This window comes from Aethina tumida, chromosome 1, assembly GCF_024364675.1.
Source record: "Aethina tumida isolate Nest 87 chromosome 1, icAetTumi1.1, whole genome shotgun sequence".
Classification (NCBI taxonomy): domain Eukaryota; kingdom Metazoa; phylum Arthropoda; class Insecta; order Coleoptera; family Nitidulidae; genus Aethina; species Aethina tumida.
Window position 1 is genome coordinate 3,957,450 of NC_065435.1, and position 23,389 is coordinate 3,980,838.

The 23,389-nt window shown below is 26.4% G+C and overlaps 1 protein-coding gene across 1 annotated transcript in view; it reads left to right on the forward strand.

Annotated features, from left to right (window-relative positions):
- LOC109609451 (metabotropic glutamate receptor-like) overlaps positions 1 to 23,389 on the forward strand; it is a 170,970-nt gene that overhangs the window by 61,481 nt on the left and 86,100 nt on the right. The window contains exon 2 of the mRNA XM_049968623.1: positions 11,778 to 11,830. The gene's annotated coding sequence lies outside the window, so the exon portion shown is untranslated. The remainder of the gene's footprint in view (positions 1 to 11,777; positions 11,831 to 23,389) is intronic.

A 23,389-nucleotide genomic window follows, 5' to 3' on the forward strand; every position in this document is an offset into this window, starting at 1 on the left:
CGACTGCTAAAACATGATCGTTACCTTAATTAATATTTCTTTCTTCAGTCCATTCGATCGGGGCCGGCTGTGACCGTAGTATTTTAATTAGGGCGACAGCGTAATTACGTAGTGTGGATTTTACGTGGATTGATATTTATTTCGACCCCGAAATCCCCCTAATTACACGGCCAAATAAATATGGCCGTGGCCGCCGAGATTATGTTGGTGTAAATGTAATCGTTGTTTAGCGACGGCCGAAATGGGCCGGGCGACACGCTGCCACGACGGGGAAAGAAAGTGAGCTGTTGGAGGGTGGCCGCGAGATGACACATGAGTGAACTGGGGGGGAAACAAGTTGAGCACTTCTGTTTATATTCGTGTCTCACGCACTTCGATATTGCGAACCTGTGTCATTCGCAGGCATTAAGGCGGCATCAATTTCTTTACGGCGGAAACGCCGAAGCACAAGAACACAATTTACCACAAACTCTGCCGAAACGATGACAGGAATATATAAAATCTAGACGTGGTGTTCTACGACGGGGGAGGGCCGCATTACACGAAATCCCCCTTCATAAAATTGTGTTTACTATAATGTACGTCCTCCTTAAGGTTGGAAACTAGCATTTTTCATTTTCGACAAAAAAAAAACAAAGAATAAAAAATCGGGCTTACCGCCGCTTCCTGCCGTACTGCTGAACTGTTACGGGGAATTTATGTGCCGCGCGAGCCCCGCTTTTATTTATGTGCGTCGTACGTCTGGCCGACGCACGCACTTTTATCTGTGCGTTTGAATATTTTTATTTTGTTTTTTTCAGCCGGTTAAATTCATTGCAACACTATCGTTCCATTTATAATGCTCGAGGCTGTAGCAGGGATCGCATTTTTTTTTGGGCTGCCTTTCTATTGCTGTGTATTTTTTAATAAATTGTTTGTCTTTAATATACGGTACATTTTCGTTACTCGATTACATTTGTGTTCGACCTTCGTGTTTTGATGATAATCACCAAAAATTGGACACACGGTCAATGTGTGGGATTGAAACCAAAACGGCGCACTGAGGATTAATTGCACTCACAAGCTGTTCAAAGGTCAATTAACAGATTCACTGAAAAGCAGTGAAATGTTTAGTTTTTCATGTATAGAAATATCTATGCCAGCACAAGAAGAAAAAAACTCGATAAAAAACTAACAAATTAATATCAATGTTACACTTATTTTTGGAAACTTAAAAATAGTTATGGTGTTGGTAGAACGACAATATTACAAAAGTGTACCCTTAAATATCTTCTTTGGAGACGAGGTTTTACAAATAAAAGTGCTCTTTGGTTTTGATAAGAACATTGTAAAAAGTTTACTTTTTTTATTTTATCCTCTTCAATATTCTTCTGTGTTTATTTTAATTTTTTTAATAGTAATATATAAATTTAAAGAATTCGATCTTTTTTTAGTTTCATTTTTATGCAGTTAATATATTCATTTTCTTTTTACAGATTGTTTAACAGAATTTTATTAAATATGTCTTTTTAAAAATACGTTTAAATATCTATATTATTGTCAGTTATGCAGTATGTTTGATAACAACAATACGGCAATATAATTGTTTATGTGGGTTTAGTTAGGTATGTATTAATATTTGAAACAAAAATTCAAGGGTCAAAAGTAGAGGAAATGTAAAATAAAACAACCTTACGTACATTTAGTCTTCTTTTATTTAATATCTAATATTTATTATTTTTAAGAACTTTTAGACACCATTTGAATTTAATAGCTTTTCAATATAATCATCATTAAAATTTAACGACTAGATCTTCAATCTTTTTAAATAAAAATAAATAAATATTTTTAATTTCATTTTTAGGTAATTAATAAATATTATAATAAGTATTATTTTATTAATTTTACATGATAAAATCATTTTTAACAGTGTTATTTATTATTTAAAACATATATTTTAGTTTTAGATATTTTTAAAGATATTAAAAAATATTTTGGTGGAATTAATAAGATAAATATTATATAAAATAATGTAAATTTTTATTTACTATATTTATCTATATTTATAAATTTTAGTGTTTATTAAATATATACATTTTTTCAAAAGATTTTCATAGTAGTATTTATATTTAGAGATTTAAATCTCCAACCATTTTAAATAAAAATAAATAAATGTTTTTTAATTTAAATTTCTGTAATTAATAATATAATTTAGTTTTTAGTGATTCTTTAATAGAATTTTATAAAACTTATCTTTTTAGAAATAATTAATTTTATTATTCATTTTACTTAATAAAATAAATTATTCACTTTTAATAGTGTTATTTATTATTTCAAACATATATTTTAGTTTTAGATATTTTTTTATATAAAAAATATTTTAGTGGAATTAATAATATAATTATTACATAAAATAATGTAAATTTTTATTTACTATTTATCTATATTTATAAATTTTACTTTAAAAATTAGTATTAATATTTTTGTATTATATTTTTTTAAAAGATTTTTATTGATTTTAAATTTTCAGTAGAATTATTTATATTTAAAGATCTAGATTTTCAAACTTTTTAAATAAAAACAAACAAATGTTTGTTAATTTCATTTTTCTGTAATTAATAAAATAATTTAGTTGTTAGTGATTCTTTAATAGAATTTTATAAAACTTATCTTTTTAGAAATAATTAATATTATTATTCATTTTACTTAATAAAATAAATTTTTCACTTTTAATAGTGTTATTTATTATTTAAAACTTATATGTTCAAAATATTTTTATTGATTTTAATTTTTCTTCCATAGAAATCTTTAAATATTTTAATAGTAAAATAAATTTAGAGATCTTCAAAATTTTTAAATAGAAATAAATAGATGTGTCTTATTTGTTGTTATTATTATAATTTTAAAAAATTCATCTTTTTTAAAATATGCTATTGCTCATATTTTTTTCATTTGTCTTGATAAAAGTGTACGTTTAAACATACATATTATTGTCAGTTATGTTTGAATAACAATACGGCAATATAAGTGTTTATTAATGAACTATTAAAAATTTCTTCAAACCATACAGAAACAGTGGTAACAAATTCCTGTTGACAGATTGCACAGATGTCAAATAGTGATAAAAGACAAAAGTTAAGTCAACAAATATTAAAATATTTGAATTATTGTTAATTTTTGACGAAAATAAAATATTCCAAACTTTTTTCAGACCAAATTGATTTTAATTAAAAAAAAAAGTAAAAACTTGTGAGTATAATGATCATTATGATAAATTGACCGATTTTGCAGTAAATTAGATTCGTTCAGATTTACAACATATTGAAGAAAACATTTAGTAACATTTATAACAACAACACTTTTTTACATCATTATGTATTATTTTATATAATAAGAATATAGTAGTTTTTATAATACTGTATAAAATAACAATAACATCAATGTTACTTTAACAGTTCAATGATGTGGAAAATAGGGCGAGAAAAAGAGGAGAACCCTCAGAATTTACGGCACTATTTCATTATGGAAAAAGTTTAATACATTGAATTGTAAATATTTTAGAATAATACCAAATTTAAAAACAATTAGTCCAAATATGAGAAATTTTAATTTAAGAGGCAGCACTTACTATTTTGGATCACCTATTTTGGGAACACCTTGTAGGTGTTTTAAGGCTTATTTAAAACGTGCAATTGTCAATAAATAATAATTGTTCCTAAGTGATTTTATTGATATGTAGTCTATTAATAAAAAATCTAAAATTGTAAACGGCTTGTGTGCCAATATCGAAATCGAATTAGGCGCACGAACCGTTCATATAATACTATTCAAACAAGGTAATATTGTTTATTATGAAAACATGTAAGGGTGGTAAAAACGCCCTTAATAGCTCGCGTACAAACAAAAGCCATATTTACCAGTTTCCATTACACGCCTTCCATGGATTCGCAAACTTTTCTATTTATGTACTTTGCTAACCATTAACAGAAGACGACGTCCCTAACGTATTTCCATCCAGGATTAATTTACAACAATTGCCAACCAAAAACACGGAACACAATAAATAAATGACGTGGAGTGGATGTTTTTGATGCGTCAGTGGGAATACTGAAAACCTGTTATGTCGCAGCAAAGTCATAAATAATGTCATCGGGAAAGAACAAAAATGTTTTCAATAAAAGGGAGTCGGTAAGTGTTTGGCTGACATTCCGTTACATTTACAATAAGCAGTCTGAAAGCGAAGATTGGGCACTTGACTGAGTTCTTTTTGCTCGTAAATCTGTACCAGCCGTGTATTAGCATAATAGGCTAATTAAAACCATATCCTTGAAACCTACATGTTCTGCAATTTTTTTTCCACTGTACGTTTGTTCATTGTTCCGTTTTAGAATTAGTTTTTAATTGCATTGTTAACATACATGAACTGAAAGCATTATTTTATTCTGTCAGTTTTTTAACTGGATGGGAACAATCGTAATATTTGATTTATCAAATGAAAGAAATTCTGTTATTTTTTTAACATTTACATACAAAATCCCTTTTGCAATTAAACAAAACAATAAATGTTAAACTTTTTATAAAAAAACATAAACGTTTTAAAAAAATATAGTTATAGAATGAATGTCAATTTCCATAAAAACCTTTTAAAAAACTCTGCTTCAATATGTCCTTATTTTATTTATAATTAGATTCAAAAATGAATAATGCTTTAAAAACCTCTCAGTTTTGTTGTCCCATTAATTTGTTAACCAGAATATTTGCTTTAGAACTTAATTTCAATAAACAAATCCATTAAATCTAAACTTCCCACATTTCAAACACAAACGTTTTTAAAAATTGGATAATTTGTGTTAAATCCTGTTTAGTAACTTTATTTATACAAAAACTACTTTAAATTTATTTTAAATAAAATTAAACTTCGTTAAGGCTTTAAATTAAAAATAAATTCTAAATTATTAACACCCTCACACAGTTAGTTTGCAATCTAAAACAGTTCCTTTTTATAATTTAATTATCACTTTATTGAGTTTAGCAAGTTTAAATTTCAATTAGAAATATAGTAAATAAATCAAACTTCTACATATTATCGATACATATCATAAATTCTGTTTCATCACTTGATTACTTTAATGAAAAAAGTTCAAACTTTGATAATTGTTTAAATTCGTTTTCAAACAGATTCTAAATTGGAAGCAATGTTTACCAATTAATTTGTAAACTTAAACAGTTGTTTTTTTTATAATTTAATTATCTACTTTATTGAGTCTAGTAACTATATCAATTAAAGTAAACTTCTAAAGTTTAAATTTAAATTAAACACAAGTAAATAAAATGAAGTTTGATCAATCGATACATATCAATTATATTATACATATTATACAAGTTTATAAATTAACAAATTAATATTTCAAATATAGTTTTCTGCAATATTGATTATTCCATCAAAATTCCGTTTCACCACTTATATTAATCAAAAACTAAAAAGATTCAGACTTCCTGAATTATTTCAATTCTTTTTTAGACAGATTCTGAACTGGTTAATGTCAACCAATGAATTTATAAACTTAAACAATTGTTTTATATAATTAATTACCCACTTTATTGAGTCCATATCGATTAACGTAAACTTCTAAAGTTTCATTTACATTAAACATACAATAAATAAACCAGAGTTGTACTAACAAATTAACATTTCAAATACAGTCTTCTACAAAATTGATTATTTTCCATCAAAATTCCGTTTCGCCACTTGATTACATTAATCAAAAACTGAACAGATTCAAACTTTCTGAATTATTTAAATACTGTTTCAGACAGATTTTGAAATGGGACTAATGTTAACCAACCATTTATAAACTTAAACAATTGTATTACATACTTTAATTACCCACTTTATTGACTTCAGTAAACATATCGATTAACGTAGACTTTTAAAGCTTAAATTTACATTAAAAATATATTAAATAATCCAGAATCAAATCAATTATATATATATATATATATATATATATATATATATATATATATATATATATATATATATATATATATATATATATATATATATATATATAAAATAAAAATTTTCTAGTTAGAAATTAACAAATTAACATTTCTTCTACAAAATTGATTATTCTCCATTAAAATTCAGTTTCGCCACTTGATTAAATTAGTCAAAAACTAACTGGGAGAAATATTAACCAATTAATTTCACAAGTTAAACAGTTGTTTTATACAATTTAATTACCCACTTTATTGAGTTTAGTAAACATATTAATTAAAATAGACTTTAAAGTTTAAATGTCGATTAAAACGTGGTAAGTAAATCAAAATTGTAATTGTGATCGATTCATATTAGTTGAAGTGTACATTATATAAATGTTTTCAAGTTAACAAAACTGAATATTTTTATTAAAATTATGTTACGCCACTTGATTATTTCAGTAAAAAATTTCAAGGATTAAAACTTTCTGAATTATTTAAATTCTTTTTTTATACAGACTCTGAGCTGGGAGCAATGTTAACCAATTAATTTGTAAACTTAAACAGTTATTTTTTATAATTTAATTACCCACTTTAGTGAGTTTAGTAAACATAACGATTAAAGTAAACTTCTAAAGTTTAAATTTCGATTAAAAACATAGTAAATAAACCAAAGTTGTAAATGTGATCAATAAATATCAGATACACTAAAGGCATTTCACAAGTTTTCTAGTTAGAGATTAACAAATTAACATTTTAAACTCTTTTATAAAATTGAATAATTTCTAATAAAATTCTGTTTCGCAACTTTATTACTTATTAGTCAAAAACCAGATAGATTTAGACTTTGTTAGTGCTTTAAATTCTTTTTCAAACAATTTCAGAACTGAAAGCAATGTTAATCAATTAATTAGTGAACTAAAACAGTTACTTTTTGTAATTTAATTACCCACTTATTTGAGCCTAGTAAACATATCGATTAAATTAAACCTCTATGTTTAAATTTCTACTTTGTGTAAATGTAATTGGCACATTATTTCTAGTTAAAGGTTATTCAATTAACGTTTCAAGTATGTAGTCTTTAATAAAATTGATAATTTCTTTTGAAATTGTTTTTTTTTGAAGATTTAAACTTTGTTGGGGCACGAGATTATTTTTCTAACTGGGAACCATGGTGACCAATCACAAAATAAACATTTAATGTTAAAGTTTCTATTAAAAACAGTAAATAAATCAGTATGTTAACACACCAATTATGGTAAACGAGTAGTTAATTGGTATACAAACTAAAAATATTTGTTTAGTACACACATTTCATTAATTTAAGTAAACCAGCGTTATTTCTTGTTCAAAATTAAATAAGCCCTCTTGTAAATACACATTGTTCCTTCAACCGAAAACTGAATAGATTTAAACCTTGTTAATGGTTTTAAAAACGGTTGAAACGATTTCAACGGAAGAAACAATGTTAATCAATTGAGGAGATTAAAACGATGCGGAGTGGCGTTATTGAATAAAAGTGACAAAGAGGTCGTTAGGTGTTGCTGGTAAGCAGAGGGTATTAAGAAATTCCCCGATAATTATGGCCGGGTGTATTTATAATTTCTTTATGCGTATTACCCGCACTTTCGGTACGGGCATCTGTGACGTTCATCTGCCTCAAACCTAATTTGCCCATCATCCGCCTTTCCTGTTGTTCTCACATTTTTTATGTATTCTTAACGTTGGCATTTTATAGTCAGAGACATAGGAAATAGAACAGATAGATTTAGTTGTCAGATTTCACTTATTTTTAGTGCACAGATTGGAGAAATATTGACTAATGATTAAAAAGTTGGACAAAAATATTTACCAGTTCGGACCAGTATTATGGATTAATGAGTTGGACCTTCTCCATGATTCAGGCACTTCTTGGCATTTGTTCAGTTTCCAATAAAATCTTTTGAATATGAAGTTGTAGTCCACCTACAACAACTGGGATTCAAAAACTGTGAATTTTACTATTGTCCTCTATGTCTTCTGATGAATACTGAAACCACATCTCATTCTAGATCCCATTATTGGTTGTCAAAGTCTCCTGCCTTTAATGTTTTACAACTGAATAACAACTTATACATCTAGAAGGGCCTGATTTGATTAATTATCCAATATTTAAATTATATTACTGATCAAAATTACTCATATTGAAAATATTGTTAAATCTATTTAATCCAAGAGATTCAAATTATCCCGTATATTTTATAAATACACCACTATAATTGCGCTACTAGATGAAGGTGTCCCTATTTTCTGTGTCACTCAGTATCTTTACAAAACTAATGCCAATTTAAATTGCTGCGAGATTGGTGCACTAAAAATTTAAATTGAATTTAATTCGTAAAAATAAATCGGTAATCTGGGAATTTCCCTCTAATTTCCGAGGGAACTCCACGTTCTTTCCAATTTCGTTCGATTTTCATTTCGGACGGCGTCACACGAAAAACACGTCGAAGATATTTCCAACGAATCCGAAAATTGTTGTCTCCAGCACCGCCGTTATTTGCGGCTCACGGAAAAATAACAATAACGAGACAATTTGCAGCACAAAAAATGTCATTTGACGGTGTTCAGAACGTACAATAATAGTTTAAGCCGAAGGTTGGTTTTTGCGTCGTTTTATAAATATTAAACGTCAATCGTACAAGTGTGTAACACGGCATCTTTTAACGGCGGCGCCGCGTTGATGTTCATTTTCAGTCCGTGGAGATCAAAACATGGAAATGACGGCTCGAACGGCCGAATTAACATAAATCGAAGGAGCGGAAAACGATAGTGTTCCGCAGTTTAAAGTAAATTCGAGAAACCGGAATTAAAACCTGCCAGAAATGTGCCGTTTTCCGATAATAAAAGTAATTCAACGCGAATAATAGGAAAACGGAAATTCATTAAAACGTCGGATAAGCAAGCGATGATTGGACCGAAAATAAGATAATTTTCAGTACAGATTACCCAGCCGTAATGTGTACACGATAATTTTCATAAACAAATCGGGCATAATGGAATTAAATCGGTGCACGGTGCAATATTGAAACTGAAAATCGGGCCGCAAACATTATTACTGTTCCATCGCGTATAACGCATGATGTGATGCACACCAAAATTATTTCTGCTGGATAACTAATAATATATGGTTTTTAATTACTGTGTACATTTTGTTTAAAAAATATGATTCTACGAAATCGAACACAATACCAACTGGTCTTGGTATTGATTCAATGAGGTGGTCTGTTTCCTCTTGAAGTATAGTACTTCATGTCTTAGGACCTCCAAAGTCTGTGGGGCTTGGCTAAAGTTCATGGCTTTCTACTTTGTGCCTGAATAATCAAAAAGTACCCATTTTTCTAAAGAATAAAATTAGATTGACAATTTACACAATAAACACCACAATAACAGAAGATAACTAATAATATACGTTTTTTAATTACTGTGTACATTTTGTTTAAAAAATGTGATTCTACGAAATGAACACTTAGAGATTCCAATATATACTCAGAGCCAAAGAAATTGCAACACCAAGAGGGGGGTGTTCAAATTTAATATTGTTTTGATAAGACATGGATGTTATAGCAAGGAGTAAACAATTATTTTTAATAATTTAGTTAATTATGTGTTTGTCCATGTTTTCTGAACACTCCCCAACAGTTCTTGGTATTGACTCAATGAGGTGGTCCATTTCCTCTTGAGGAATAGTATCCCAAGCTACCTGTACTTCATGTCTTAGAACCTCCAAAGTCCGTGGTGGCTTGGGTAAATTTTATAGCTTTCTACACATCATATCCCAAATATGATTTATGGATAGAGTCGGGAGATCTGTCTAGCCATGGCATCAGCTTCACATGTGTCTGAATAATCAAAAAGTACCCAATTTTTTTAAGAATAAAATTAGATTGACAATTTACACAACAGACACAACAATAACAGAGGATAACTAATAATATACGTTTTTTAATTACTGTGTACATTTTGTTTAAAAAATGTGATTCTACGAAATGAACACTTAGAGATTCCAATACATACTCAGTGCCAAAGAAATTGTAACACCAAGAAGGGGGTGTTCAAATTTAATATTGTTTTGATAAGACATGGATGTTATAGCAAGGAGTAAACTATTATTTTTAATAATTTAGTTAATTATGTGTTTGTCCATGTTTTTTAAACACTCCCCAACAGGTCTTGGGATTGATTCAATGTGGTGGTCCATTTCCTTTTGAGGTGTAGTATCCCAAGCTACCTGTACTTCATGTCTTAGAACCTCCAAAGTTCGTGGGGGCTTGGGTAAATTTCATAGCTTTCTACTCATCATATCCCAAACATGTTCTATGGATAAAGTCGGGAGATCTGGCTAGCCATGACATCAGATTCACATGTGTCTGAATAATCAAAAAGTACCCAATTTTTTAAAGAATAAAATTAGATTGACAATTTACACAACAGACACAACAATAACAGAGGATAACTAATAATATACGTTTTTTAATTACTGTGTACATTTTGTTTAAAAAATGTGATTCTACGAAATGAACACTTAGAGATTCCAATACATACTCAGTGCCAAAGAAATTGTAACACCAAGAAGGGGGTGTTCAAATTTAATATTGTTTTGATAAGACATGGATGTTATAGCAAGGAGTAAACGATTATTTTTAATAATTTAGTTAATTATGTGTTTGTCCATGTTTTCTGAACACTCCCCAACAGTTCTTGGGATTGATTCAATGAGGTGGTCCATTTCCTTTTGAGGTGTAGTATCCCAAGCTACCTGTACTTCATGTCTTAGAACCTCCAAACTTCATGGGGGCTTGGGTAAATTTCATAGCTTTCTACTCATCATATCCCAAACATGTTCTATGGATAAAGTCGGGAGACCTGGCTAGCCATGACATCAGATTCACATGTGTCTGAATAATCAAAAAGTACCCAATTTTTTAAAGAATAAAATTAGATTGACAATTTACACAATAGACACAACAATAATAGAAGATAACTAATAGTATACGTTTTTTAATTACTGTGTACATTTTGTTTAAAAAAATGTGATTATACGAAATGAACACTTAGAGATTCCAATATATGCTCAGTGCCAAAGAAATTGCAACACCAAGAAGGGGGTGTTCAAATTTAATATTGTTTTGATAAGACATGGATGTTATAACAAGGAGTAAACGATTATTTTTAATAATTTAGTTAATTATGTGTTTGTCCATGTTTTCTGAACACTCCCCAACAGTTCTTGGTATTGATTCAATAAGGTGGTCTATTTCCTCTTGAGGTATAGTATCCCAAGCTACCTATACTTCATGTTTTAGAACCTCCAAAGTTCCTGGGGGCTTAGGTTAATTTCATAGCTTTCTACTCATCATATCAAAAACATGTCCTGTGGATGAAGTTGGATGATCTGGCTAGCAATGGCATCAGATTCATATGTGTCTTAAAAAGTACCCAATTTTTTAAAGACACAACAGTAACAGAAGAAACAATACTATTACCTTCATAAGTTGTTGTAGTTTAATAAACGAAGCGAATAAAATACGACAAATTATTAATATTTTCATTTGGTAAATAAATTCGATTACTAGAAACTGATGGTCCTTTGACAAAACGCTTTGTCCGTTAAATTGGGTATTTCGTCCGGCCTTTGATCTTATTCTTTAACCATTGTCCGAATTTTAAAACTCAATACTCTGGGTCATGTACAATTTTCGGTGGTTTCCATGTTATATTTTCGCATGACTATTTCGATTTCGGCTTTCGGTAATAATAATTCACTTGTTTTGCAGATCCGAGGACGATTCCGTGTATGACCACAAAAATTGCGACTGTATCATATCAAGTGAGTGAAATTTTAGTTTATGTAGTTGTTTAGATTATGTTCGTCGGGCCGTTAAACCGTTTAGGTTTTCGTCTCGTAACCAAAAGTGATTTTGTATGTTTTTAATTAAATTTATTGCTACACGTTGGAACAGATTTTCGACGTCACATATAATTAGTTTTGCATATCAAAAGATTCATTAAAAATTCCTTCATACTGCGGGGAATGAATTTTATTCCCTTAACATCGTTCCCATTCCTTTAATATATTTTAAATGCAATCCCATATTTATAGAGATGTTTCCGACTGCGGCATAATTTGAATTCCTCGACTTATTATAATAAATTGAAGTATCTTTGTGAACACTTCCTAGGAAGCTAATAAGTTACATAACTCGAAACAAAATAAAACAAAAACATTTTCATAACGAATAATGGAGCAAATTAAATTTATATTACGGAAATCCTTTATGATAAAAGCAGACATTCTTGACCAGAAAAAAATCATAATGGAAGAGAAAGGTTGCCATTAAAATTAAAAGCTACAAAAATATTATTTTGTGTACAAGCATATTTTTAAAATCAGCTCTTATTAAAATAAAAGTCTTATTATATTCACCTCGTTTTTAATATTTTGCTGAGTTTTTCACTTGACCTTATTAAATTAAGAGTCTTCAGATTGTGAAATATATAATTGTCTCTCTGAAAGGACGGGAAATAAAAAGACAATTATTTTAAATTTGATTAATTATTAACACGTGCTCCACGCCAATTAAATTTTAAAATTAACAAATTAAATAATGAGTATAATTTTATTAAAAGAAAATTAGATTTATCTAATTTATAAATCTAAATTAATTATATATTAAGATACTTCAATCGTGTAATGAAACTTTATTATTCCGAAATCGTACTCGTATTAGTTACTAATGAATTCAATTATTATTTCATAATTTAATATTCACAGTATAAAGTTTGTCAAAGATTTTTCATTACCAGGGGGAAACATGTTTCAGGTAAATTAGGCTTAACTTTAAGAAACAAATATCCAAATAAGTTTGTTTCAGATTTGATGATAAAATTCTTCCCACTGTGGTCAAAACAATTTTTATTAAATGTTTAAGATAAATTTAATTAAATTTTAAATAACGAACTTAATTATAACAAAGTTTTTTTAATTCAACTTTATATTACATCATTGTACTCAATTTTTACGTTGATATTTTTGTAATAAACTAAATACAACAAGTTTATTTCTCACATTAAAATGTTTCAAAAGAATTTTCAATTAGCAGAGCAAATAATCACCGAAGCAAAAGTTTTCGTTTTCAGTGAAATTAGGCTTAAAATTTAGAAACAAGTTTAACATTAGAGTTAATGCCAAAATAAGTCTTTTAAACTCTGTAACTGTTCTTATATTAAAATTGGTCCCACTGTGACCAAAATGCAATTTTTATTAAAAGGTTTAATTTATAATTTGGGGAAGTTTAAACTTCCTTAAGTAAAACTTTAGTTGTTACAGTGTTATATATATTTTTGTGTAATTAAAATGTGTATGTAAATTGTCATGTGTAAATATGTGTGAAAAAAGCCGGTTTGTATATAAATTATAAAGCGATTAGAAGTTGTAGTTGGGTTTAGAAGTAGGGTGAAGGTGAGATTGGAATAAGACGGTCGGCTTTAACGTTTAATCGACTTCCTATGACTTCCGTATAGGAACAAGTATTGAGTAAGTGTTAAGGAGGAAGAGTTGCCTAGAATGGAACGAAATGGAATGGAATAGGTTGGTGCCAGTGTGCCAGCGCTAGTTTATTAACTTCCCAGCGGCCGTTAAGTAAATCCATCGGAAACGGAAAGTAGATGATTTTTGTACAGCTATCTTGACATAATTTCAGCTGCTTCCTGTAAAATCGTCAACTTCTAGTCAATTTATTTTCAAATGGAACTTACTTAATGTGTTTTCAGCTTCACTCAACTAATTTCCGACACATTTTAATTGACGCAATTATGAACGGATTTTATTAGCTTCCTTTTCATTTCCTGCTTTTATTTTGTTGTCGATAAAATCATTTATTTTCAAACAATCTAATTAAAAAATAGAGAGCAGCTGCAATACAGTTTACCTTCGGATTATTTCATCACAATCGCAAACTAAATTATTTTTAAACCCTCGGTTTTAATTTTATTCTCCGCCTTATTTTTCAGCAAGTTTCATGCAAGTCTAGCTCCAGACCAGCTCTAGACTTGTTTTATATGCATTTTTTCAATGCCCATACTCTCTATTCATTTTTATAATGCTTTGACATTTTATACAATTTAATTCATTTTCCAATTTTTAAATACACAAAACAATTTAATTTTGTAATTTTGACATTTGAGGGCAGCACATTAAAAACCTTTTCCAGAACCAACAAAGTAACAAAACATTTAGTTGAAATAAAAATCGATCGAGCTGAAGTCAATTTTCAGCCACCGTGCGACTATTTGTATCGTGGTAATTAAAAGACTGAATTCAAACATTTTACCGTAAATATTAAAGTTTAAAGGAAATGATGCACTTTTTTAATTTTAATTCTCTTTTAAGTAAAAACCAGCCTTTTAGATAACACCTTTTAATGAACGTTAAGAAATTGCCCAATTAATATAAATGGGGGTTTTTAAGTCCGTGTTGCTTTTGAACTATCTTGAGCTAGCTCGCATCTTTTCATTAACTGTGGCAATTATTTTTAATGCGTTATACGTGTTTTTGACCTATTTCTAAAATATTCAGACGTTTATTAGAATCTCCGTCAATGATCGAAGTTTTTAATTGAGGAAACAATTAGTTGGGTAAGCACAAAAGTGAAGAAAAAAAAAGCGATGGCATAGCGTCTGTAAACAAAAGTTCGACTTTATTGCATCCCTTTGAGAAAATATCGGTGGATAAATCCGTTTTCCCTTTATTGCAACTTTAACGTTTGTCAATAAAATTCAATTTTTTAACCTTTGTGTTGAACACAATTTGATTCCGAAAGTAAGTTGAAGATTTACAAAACTTCGGTGGTCGATTAAAGGTTTGCACTGTTTGACAAGTCTTTGGCATTTATAAATTATTTTAAATATTTTAAAGTATATTGAGATTTAATGTCTGTTTGTAACTTTCCCTCGGTTGAATTTCCATTTCCAATTTACATATTGTGTCAACAGGACTTTTGAAAAGATTCTAAAAGATATTGATAATTTGATTGAGTTTTGAGTATCAGTCCTGCACATCAAATTTTATTTATGGCGACTTTTATGATTCGTCGCTCAAGCTTTTCCACATCGACAAACAAGTTTTTGAATTAAAAATCATATTTATGTATCAAAAATTCTTTCTCTCTCTCTTTGTTTATTTTACAGGTAATATTAACGCAACCAATATAAATTTGAATTCACAACTTTACACATTTATTTATTTAGTGGGATAATGGAAAATTTATTAATATGGAAATTTTTACTTTCATTTAATTAAGTTTTAACTAAATATTATTATTATTATATTAACCACATAAATATATTTTAATTTTAATACATAAACAATATGTAAGTGAATGACAAAATTATAATAATTTAATTAATTAAAATTGATACAGTTATTTTTACTAAAATATTTAGAGGAAAATATTTTCATTCTGAAATTAGGTATTTCTTTTCCACTTAAGCTTATATTAAATTCTTTTACGATCTTCTAAATTGTTGTGTTATATTTAACAGAAAATATTTGAGTAGATCCTCAAATTAAATTATTTCATTTTCACCTAAATTTAATATAAGTACATAAACGATTTCGTTACACTACTTTTTAATGTAATATATAAGATTATATTTAATTATAAAATTAGTGATTTAGCCCTTTAACGAATTTATTTTTATTGGTTTTGAAGTTAAATGTTTTATTTTTACTTAAGCTTATATTAAATTCATTTATGACATTTTTATGACAACTGATATAATAATTTTTAAACACAAAATATTTACTCACGTTCTTAAATTAAATTTTTCAATTTAATCCATGTTTAAATAAATTCATAAACTATTTTCTCAATGATAATTCAAGTCGTATATATAAAATTTAATTAGTTACAAAACTCGTGCTTGAGTCCCTTAATAAATTTATTTTAATTGGTTCTGAAATTAAATATTTCATTTTCAGTTAAGCTTCTATTAAATTTTCTATTTAGTGATTTTTTGTGACAACAAGTATAATTATTTTTCAACACATATTTTCAAACAAAAATTTTCATTTTCCTCCAAGTTTAACGTAAATTAATAAACTATTGTCTCAATAATAATTCTTGATGCAAAATATAAAATTGTAATTATTTCAAAAATGGTACGTTAGCTCTTCAATAAAAATATTTTTATTGGTTCTGAAATAAAATATTTTAATTTTCAGTTAAGCTTTTATTAAATCTATTTACAATATTTTATAACAACTGCTGTAATTATTTTTCAACACAATAGTTACTCACTATCTCAAATAAATTTTTTTATTTCAATTCATATTTAAATTAAATTCATTAAAAATTTTAATTATTATTACACAATAGTTACGTAACTGGTGTATGAGCTTATTATTACATTTATTTTTATTGGTTTAGAAGTTAAATATTTCCGTTTTAGTTGAGTTCGTATTAAATTTTTTTACTACTTTTTGTGACAACTGGTATTAATTCTTCATTTTCATCCAAGTTTAAATTAAATTCTCAATGATCATTCTTGACGTAAAATTGAAAATAGTAATTAGTTGCAGTTGGGGTGTGAGCCAATTAATAAATTTATTTTTATTGGTTTTGACGTTAAATACTTCAGTTTCAATTAAGTTTGTATTAAATTTACTTACGATGTTACTTGGAAAACTAATATAATGATTCGTTCACACAAATATTTAATTTCTACCATTTAAAATAGATTTATAAACGATTTTCTCCTTAATATATCTTGATGTAATATGTAAAATTGTAATTAGCTACAAACCGGAGAACGAATCCTTTAATAAATTTATTTTAACAGGTTCAGAATATTTCAATTCCACCCAAGCTTATATTAAATTCATTTATGAATTTTTAATGAAAGTTATTTTTGAACACAAAATATTAGTACAAATTCCCAAATTAAACATTTCATTTCCTCCCCAGTTTAAAGTAAGTTTATAAACGATTTTCTTAATGATGTATCAGGTAAGATTAGTTAATTAAAAAACTGGTGAATGCAATTTTATAATATTAAGTATTTCATTTCCATCTAACCTTGTATGAAATTCGTTTACAATTATTTAATGAAAAGCTTATTATTAGTGATTCATAAAATTAAAATTTCATTTCAATTCTCACATAATTTTATTTATGATTTTCTTAAAGAAATTCTTAATTTGTTCAAAAAATGGTGAATGCGACCTATTTATTTAAAGTTTGGCGGATGCTATAAAAATTATTTTCAGTAGATTTTTAATCCAATACGAAAAAAACACCGTAACAAATATGTGACGTAAATTGAGCTTGGATTTTAATTTAATAATAAAATATTGATTCCTTTGAAAGCTTCGTTTTTACTTTACACATGGTAATAAAATTTTGAAGTTTTTATTAAATATTTCAGCGTTCAAACAAAATTTGAATTGAACACACTAATTGATTTTTCTTTTATCAAACTAGACCTAGTTTGATTACGGTTTTGTACTTGCGTAAAGGGAGGCGTGTAATTTTGCCAAAGGGTTTGAGTTAGAGAAAGAAAAAGATGAACCGAGCAGTGTTTTCAATAAACCCTTTTAACTGTAACATAGTTTTCATGTTGTCGTAAAAGTCGTCGGATGTTGATTTCGACTAATGAACTGGAGGGCATGAATCATTTCGAATATGTGTATTGAAATTTAACATCTGTTTGTAACTTCTCTCACAGTAATTTGCATTTCCTAATTTACATGCTGTGTCAACCAAACCGTTTCGCAGAAAAACTCGCAAAAAGATATTTATGATTTAATTGAGTTTCGGGCACTTCAAACGTTTATGTCGTATTTTATGCCGCACCCCGAAATTTTGTCTTTATTTATAATTTATTCTGTTTATTTCCCGTTTAGAAAAGATTGCTTTTCTATTTATAAATGTTGATGTCGTTTCCAATGTGGTACGAAAATCGGGTGAATTGTATCCGGTCGACGTCGGGAAGCTCTTTTGAAAAATACAAATTTAGGATTCAGTATACGTTGTCGGTCGTCTAATTTAAAGCAACTAAATGTCCGACAAAATGAATTCGGCTCTATTAAACATGTATGTATATATAGGGTGTCCCATATTGATTATTTGGGCTGTTACTAGTTACCTCAAATAGAAAACTTTTGATATTTGCGAGAGAAAAATGAGAGTCATTATGATGTTTTGTGCTTCTCTGCGAATCATTTATACGCCAAACTTCAGACAGTTTCCCATGAGTCACTGTCGTAAATGTTTAGCACATGTTTTACATACAAAACGTGGAGCCTAAGATTTATTCTGGTCCCCCAAATGAACGCCAAAATATGTTAGATAAGCACAATTTTAAAAAATGTGTTTTCTACTTTTTTCAAAATGTTTTAGACACATATATCACAAAAAATGTTTGGTTGATATACACAGCTAAAGAGAACAGCACATATTGTTTGAGCATAACTTTATACACGAAAGTTCAATAGCATACTGAGTCCAATAATATAAGATGGTATGGGCCCTTGGAATGGGATTAAGCTCGTGGAAAAAGTTACGTGAAATCATGGACAACTCCGGGTATATCTGACTAATTGGATTTCAATCTTTGATATGTAATTTTGACCTTAAAATATATACTTATATCTTTATGATTTTTATCCAAATTAATTTCAATTAGTTCATATTAGAACTGATGAATCTGGTAAAATTTTTGGGATTAGTACATTAAAAATATTTTGAATTTGTTCTTTGTTTCCCAACACTAAAAAATCATTTTGTTGGCCTTTGTTATATTTTGGGTTTCTAATAAATTTTTAAGTAATATTGAATATAAATAAACCAACTAGGATGTAATTGGTAATTTATTTTTTCTTATTATAAAATATATGTATATATACACTGAAATTGTGACAAAATTAATTATGTTCACAGAAATTATTTCATTTTATACTGAAATTATTTCAATTTTATTAAACAGTTGTAAATAACCTTTGATTATCTTAAATTTCTGAATGAAAACTGTTTAATTTTCAGTGTGTAATATTAAGTAAAGTGTGTTCAATTTAGTTTTATGTTGTATTTATTTAAGTTTATTTAAAATTAATTAAATTTTGATTTCATATATTTATTTTTTATTTCTTTTATTAAACTTATTTTATTATAAAATCACAGTAAAGTTTTATCAGAATTTATTATTCTTATTATATTAATTGTGTCATAATTACTAATTTTAAAACAAATTTTCAATGATTAAGATAGTATTATAGTCAAATATCATATTAGATAATTTTAACATATGAAAACATATAGGTTTCTTAGACAACAACATTAAATATCTCGTAATTTGTCATTATATCTTTCTTTCATCATTAATTAAAGATATTTTAATATATCATAGCGTTGTAAAGATATTATAAAACTTATTTTAGAGACAACTAAATATTTTTCTAACAGAAATATCGTTAATAAATAAATAATATTTTATTGTTTTACTATAATATATTACTCCAATTTCATCTCGTATTTAATTTACGTGATTTATTGTTGAGTGGATTAATTTCGAATTTTGTTCGTGTTTTTTTATTATATTTATTTATTAGTTAATATTAATTCGCTTAATCCCTACACTGATAAATTTTGAATAAAACCTGTTTCATATATCCTTTATTAAATATTACAATAGATTTTATACAGATTTATTTTTAAAATGGATTTATTTCTATTTTCTTATATTGTTGTGAATTCACATTTTTCATTTTAAATTCGTAAATGAAAATATTTTAAATATTTAAATATATTAATTGTCCTTTATCTTGTTTTAGATTGTATTTATTAACTAAATTTTATTGAAATTTATTTTCTATTTTTTTTTTAATTAATTTTATTTTATATATTATTTTTAATTATTTAGAATTCAAGTAAATGTAATTAAAATATTTACAATTTAAAACCAAAACGTAAAATTTTAGATAGATAAGATAGAATACATATTTACTAATTTTAAACAATTACTAATTATTGAGATACGTTAATAATAATATGACATAACAAGTTTGGTAGATATATGAAAAATACTATTTATATATTTCGTAAGCAACAATTAATATAACGTATTAAATATCTTAAAATATGTCAGAAACATCGTTATATCTTAATTAAAGATAAATTAATATATCAGAGCTTTGTATACTTTGATTTTTTTCCACACAAAAAATATTTCATAGCAAAGTATTATTCTTACACAAATTATTGTGTATTAAAAGAAACAACAACAATAACAATTTTTTATCTATAAACTTCACTTGAATCATAAAATGTACAGTTACAAACAAAACATGTTTTGGTCATGTTTAAATTTTTGTTTACTTTATATTAATTGAACTTTTATTAAAATATATTTTAATAAATTTTAAATTTTATAATCAAAAACCAAAATACTGTTTGTTGTAAATATTATTTGGTTATTGTACAAATGCCATTTTTTATTATAATTATGTTATTCCAATTTCATTTCATATTTAATTTAAGGTATTTATTATATAGTTTATAATTATTTGTTGAGTGGATTAGTTTTAAATTTTGCTTGTTCATATTTATTTTTTATTAAATTTATTTCATAGTTAATATGAATTTACTTAATCCTTGCATTGATAAATTGATTGATTGATTCAAAATTAAGTGAGATTGTATCCGAATTTATTTTGTTTATATTTATTTCTTAAATTGTAAATTCATTTTTAAATAATTAATTAAATAAATTAAATAAATTACATAAATTAAATAAATTAAATTAAATTAATTAATAAATTAAATAAATTAAATAAATTAAATAAATTAAATAAATTAAATAAATTAAATAAATTAAATAAATTAAATAAATTAAATAAATTAAATAAATTAAATAAATTAAATAAATTAAATAAATTAAATAAATTAAATAAATTAAATAAATTAAATAAATTAAATAAATTAAATAAATTAAATAAATTAAATAAATTAAATAAATTAAATAAATTAAATAAATTAAATAAATTAAATAAATTAAATAAATTAAATAAATTAAATAAATTAAATAAATTAAATAAATTAATTAAATAAATTAAATAAATTAATTAAATAAATTAAATAAATTAAATAAATTATTAAATAAATTAAATTAAATAAATTAAATAAATTAAATAAATTAAATAAATTAAATAAATTAAATAAATTAAATAAATTAAATAAATTAAATAAATTAAATAAATTAAATAAATTAAATAAATTAAATAAATTAAATAAATTAAATAAATTAAATAAATTAAATAAATTAAATAAATTAAATAAATTAAATAAATTAAATAAATTAAATAAATTAAATAAATTAAATAAATTAAATAAATTAAATAAATTAAATAAATTAAATAAATTAAATAAATTAAATAAATTAAATAAATTAAATAAATTAAATTAAATAACTTAAATAAAAAGTTAAATAAATAGATAAATAAATATTTTGAAGAAGTTATTACAAATATTGTAAATAAATGTCTATCTAGTCTGGGAATGCATGTGACAACTAAAACCAACGACTTTGTGACACCCCGTACGTCCGTAAATTCCGTTTCGTTCGCGACACGAACAATAAAATTCATTTAATCGCAATCCGTCGTCGAGCACGGCAAAAGAGAGGAGACCTAATGACCGGCGGCGGGGCGCAGACAAGTGCATGATTACCGAGGGTCCTGCCAACACTGAAAAGAGCAATCGCTCATTTAAGGATTTACATGTTGATGAAACTTACGGACCGACCTAATCACGTAACGCGTCGAAATTCCGAATGACGTTCAGGCCGATGTGCATAAACGTTTCCGAATCTCGATCGTATCGATCCGGTACGTGGCTGTGAACAAAATTAAAAATGTTCCGGATCCATTGACGAAATTAGTGTGCGTGCCTTAAGCGCCGCCCTTACCGATGAGTTTCTCTTTTACTTCACACTTACCCACCCACCTATCTCGGTTTTAATGCACACGAAAACAAATCACAAAGCGACCTAAATCATTTACTCTCGCGGTGGATGATGGATTACCGGGTTAAGTTTCGAAATTCCGTCGTAATTGAATTTTATGTTGCCCGGATTATTCGACTTCGGATACTCTAAACTATAGATTATTGGATAAAAATTCATCTAATGCGGCTCCGAATTATGCTGCTTGAGACATTGAAGTTTATTGTACTTTAAGCCGTTTAAATCTGTGTTATTTTCAGTACGGAACACTTCGGTGCTTAAATTAGTTTGCTTAAACTGTAGATTGTTTGATAAAAAATTTAATCTATTTAAAATAAACAAGTTTGATATTCATGGTACACGATTCAGAATGGTTAAACACACCATTTTGTAATATATAATAAGTGTTTGCTCTAGTTTAATAATAACTCAAGTAATGAAAATTTAATGACGTTATTTTGGCTTTGGTTAATTATAACAACACAGTAAAACCCAACATCGTATGTGATACAGTAATTAAAAATGTAAATATTTTTCACGTGCACACACAATAAATTTAAATTTGTACTTTTATAATTTAAAAGGATCAGTAAATAATATTACAAGTTAATTGTTCATTTAAACCAACCAGAGTTATTTAACTAAATGCATAATCTGTTATTTATTTACACATAATTACAAATAACCATCGATTAAAATTTAATGGCATTTCTAATTTACTTTATTGTTTTGTTAATAGAAAATTATTTAATTATCAAATTAATAGCTTAAAATAATGAATTAAAAAATAAATAGATTGTCTCGTATTTAATAACATGAATTCGTTTAATTCCTACATTGATAAATATAAATAAAAGCTGTTTTATATATCCTGTGCTGAATATTAAGTGAGACTTTTACCCGATTTATTTATGTTTATATTATATACATTTCAATTTTATTTATCTATATCTCCTTAAATTGTTATCACAACATTGAGTCAAATCAAATATGCTTTATTTAGTTGTGTTTAACATTAATTGAAATTTTCAGATTCATCTTTTTATAGAAATTATTTATATTTTATTTGTTTTATTTGGTATAAATTATCACACATCACACTAATTTATCCTCATATCAAACGCTAAAATCAACTCATTAATTAAATTTCTTTACTGTGTTCTTTTAAGTTATTGTCACTTCGAATAATTCCTCCTCATATGAGAATTTGGGATAATAAAATCTAAATTTAAGTATAAATTTATCAGAATTTGTTGAATTCATCTAATTAAAATTACCATTGATTTAAATCTTTTTGTTGTGGTGTATAGCAATTTTTTATTAAAAAAAATGAGATTTGTGTAATAAAATATACAGTATAGCAAAATATTGTGATTTTTTTATTGTAAAC